A 3763-nucleotide genomic window follows, 5' to 3' on the forward strand; every position below is an offset into this window, starting at 1 on the left:
GAGGAGAATGTGCAAACTCCACACAGACAGTGGCCCGAGCCGGGAATCGAACCCGGGACCCTGGAGCTGTGAAGCAGCAGTGCTAACCACTGTGCTACCGTGCCGCCCTGCATCAACTACAATCCCACCTTGGCCCTATTCCCATAACCCCACATATTAACCCTGCTAATCCCTTACCTACACATCCCGGGACATTAAGGGGCAATTTAGCAAGACCAATGCACCTAACCTGCACATCTTTGGTCTGTGGGAGGAAACCAGAGCACCCGCAGGAAATCCACACGGACACGGGGAAAACGTGCAAATTCCACACAGGCATTCAACCAAGCTGGGAATTGAACCTGGTGTTGTGAGGCAGCAGCGCCAACCATTATGCCACCATGCTGCCCCAAGAAATGAGCCGCCTGTCACAGGATACAGCAATGCTTCTGCAAGGTGCTCAGGCACTTATTTACAGGACTAAACTTGCTTCACCCCAGGTGGGGCTTGAACCCACAGCCCCTGGTGCCATAGGCCAGTGCCTTATCCATTAGGCCACTGGGACTGCTCCAGAAATTTGATTTCTTTCCTTCTCTCTTTCTGCGTGGATTCGACATTGGGCCTGTACCGATTGGAGTTTTGGCGAATGAGAGGTAATCTTATTGAATCATATAACATCCTGAGGTAACCAGACAGAGTGAATGCTGACAGGATGCATCCCGTGGCATTTACCATGGCTAATCCTCTGAACCTACATCTCTTGGGACATTAAGGGGCAATGTCGCATGGCCAATCCACCTGAGCTACAAACCATTGGACTGTGTGAGGAAAGGGAGCCTCCAGATGTCCTTTCCAAATTGGATATTAATGACCTGGGGGAGAGCCTGGCGTACTGATATATTTTTTAAAAGTTTATTTATTGTTATCACAAGTGACAATAAATCAAATCAAATCAAAAATCAATTCTTTGTCAGATTGTCTTTTGCCCCATCCTCATTATTTTAACAAGTGCTAAACAAAGAAGGAAGGAAAACACAGGGGCTGGGATCTTACCACAGTTCACTCTGGCAGCATTTTCCCATCCCGCCGCGGCGAATGGAGATTTGGCTGGGCTCCAGATTTTCCGACTTCGCTGCAGCGGGAGAGTGGCGTGAGAGGCGGATAAGATTGTGCCCGGGGACTGGGATTTTCCATTCCCATTGTGTTGGGTGGGTTCGGCGACGGGAATGGAACATATCGTGAGGTGGACAAAGTCACAGCTCACGGAATGGGAAAGCACCGGGATTGCTCCCTTTTCCCCATCAGTGACAGGCCATGTTTCCCAATGTTCAGTGTACGGTGCATTGATGCCAGTGTGTAGCGCAAGAGGGTGGGGTGGACCAGGGGTGTGGGAGTGCCAGCATAGTGCCTGGGTGAGGAGGGGCAGGGGGTGCACCTGGGTGAACTGATTTGCTCACTGTGCGCTGGGGTGGCCTTAAAAATGGTGCCCCTTCAACAGCGAGTGTCTGAGTTGCTGGCAGGGTGGGTGAATCAGAGGCTGTCCCCATCATCGAGCGTCTTAAGTTGTTCGTGTCACAAGCAGGCTTACATTAACATTGCAAGTGAAAATCCCCTAATTGCCTGTTTGGGTACACAGAGGGCGAATTTAGCACGGCCAATGTACCTAACCAGTGCGTCTTTTGGACTGTGGAGGAAACCAGAGCACCCAGAGGAAACACACGCAGACACGGGGAGAATGTGCAAACTCCACACAGACAGTGACCCAAGCCGGGAATCGAATCCGGGTCCCTGGCGCTGTGAGGCAGCGGTGTGAACCACTGTGTCAAACCGGACTAGGAATGTAGAAATGCAGGCTAAGCTTTGGGGACATGCGTTCAAACCAGATTGCAAAACAGCAAATGTAGCACACCTTTATTTAGCAAAGGATATTTAGAAAATCATAATGTGATCAGGCAGAGTCAACATGGTTTTGTGAAAGGGAAATTGCATTTAACTCATCTATTTGAGTTTTTGGGGAGGGTGAATCAGAGGCCGACCACCAGTGTTACCTCATAGGATCCACACTTTCAAGTCTTTTTCTCAATGTCCTCACTATATGATGGAGAAAGTTGCCCTGGCATTGGTTTTCCCGCCCAACATCGGCCTTTGCCGATATCTGAGAAAAATCCCACTCAGAATGACTTTTAATGTTCTGAAATTTTCTTTTTCTACAGGGTTTATTTGTGGCTATGGATCTCGGAGATCGATCTTTAATTGCTGGAAATCCCCGGACACTCCTGGGATATTTCCAAGTCATGTACCCTTCCCCCACATCTCTCCACTGCTCTCCCCGCCAGGGATTGGGTGTTGGAGGCCTGGGTTTGAAGCTCTTTACAATAGGGGAGAGGAAAGTTAAGGGAAGTTGAAAGTCGACCATGTTGGTGTGGGACTGGAGTCACATATAACCTCAGACTGGGTAAAAACACCAGATTTCCTTTCCTAATTGGATATTAGTGACCGGGGGAGAGCCTGGTGTACTGATATTTTTTTTAAAGTTTATTCATTAGTATCACAAGTAGGCTCATATTAACAGTGCATTGAAGTTACTGTGAAAATCCCCGAGCTGCCACACTCCGGGTACATTGAGGGAGAATTTAGCATGGCCAATGCACCTAAGCAGCACATCTTTTGGACCATGGGAGGAAACCGGAGCACCCGGAGGAAACCCACGCAGACACAGGGAGAACGTGAAAACTCCACACAGACTAGAATCGAACCCGGGTCCCTGGAGCTGTGAGGCAGCAGTGCTAACCACTGTGTCACCACTATTTATTGCATAGGATACTGAAGCATAAAAATAGGGATGTTTTACTGCAGCTGTACCACATCTGGGATATTGTGTACAGTTGTGGTCTCCTGATTTGAATGAGGTTATAATTGTTTTAGAGGCAGTTCAGAGACGGTTCACTGGACACATTCCTGGGTTGAAGGGGTTGCTCTATGAAGAAAAGGAACAGTTTAGGCCGATGCCCATTGGAGTTCAGAGGAATGAGAAGTGGTTTTATTGAAACATATATAATCCTGAGGGGAATCGATAGGGTGAATACCCTGAGGATGGTTCCTTTATTGAGGAGACCAGAAAAAGAGAACATGGATTAAGACCAGGGAGTCTTCCTGTTAAGATGGAAATGTTTTTCTCTCAGAGGGGAGTTCGTGTGTCGAATTCTCTGCCCCAGAGAGCAGTGGAGGCTGGTTTATTTATTATTCAAGGTTGAGTTTGATCAATTTTTAATGCACAAAAGGGGAGGCGATGGCCTAGTGGCCCTAGACGATTAATCCAGATACTAAGCTCATGTTTTGGGGCCCGGGTTCGAATACCAACGTTGTAGATAGTGGAATTTTAATTCAATTTTTAAAAATTAATTTGTGGGATATGGGTATCGCTGGATGGCCAGCATTTATTGCCCATCCCCAGTTGACCTTGAAGATGAGTGACTTGCTAGGCCAGAGAGCAGTTGAGAGTCAACTGCATTGCTGTGGCTCTGGAGTCACTCATAGTCCAGACCAGGTAAGGACGGCAGATTTCCTCCCCTAAAGGACATTAGTGAGCCAACTTTTTTTATTGAATTCAAATTCCATCATCTGCCATGGCGGGATTCGAACCCAGGTCCCCAGCACATTAGCTGAGTTTCTGGATTATTAGCCTAGCGATAATACCACTCGGCCATCGCCTTCCCTGTGAACAAAATATTTGGAATTAAGAATCTACTGATGACCATGAAACCATTGTCGATTGTTGGAAAAA

General features: G+C 47.7%; 1 non-coding gene across 1 annotated transcript; it reads right to left on the bottom strand.

The window, feature by feature from the left end:
* Positions 1–471: 471 nt before the first annotated feature.
* trnah-aug (transfer RNA histidin (anticodon AUG)) lies at positions 472–544 on the bottom strand. Its single transcript has one exon. It is a non-coding gene; the product is annotated as a tRNA-His (tRNA).
* Positions 545–3763: the final 3219 nt, after the last annotated feature.

This window comes from Mustelus asterias, chromosome 1, assembly GCF_964213995.1.
Source record: "Mustelus asterias chromosome 1, sMusAst1.hap1.1, whole genome shotgun sequence".
Classification (NCBI taxonomy): Eukaryota; Metazoa; Chordata; class Chondrichthyes; order Carcharhiniformes; family Triakidae; genus Mustelus; species Mustelus asterias.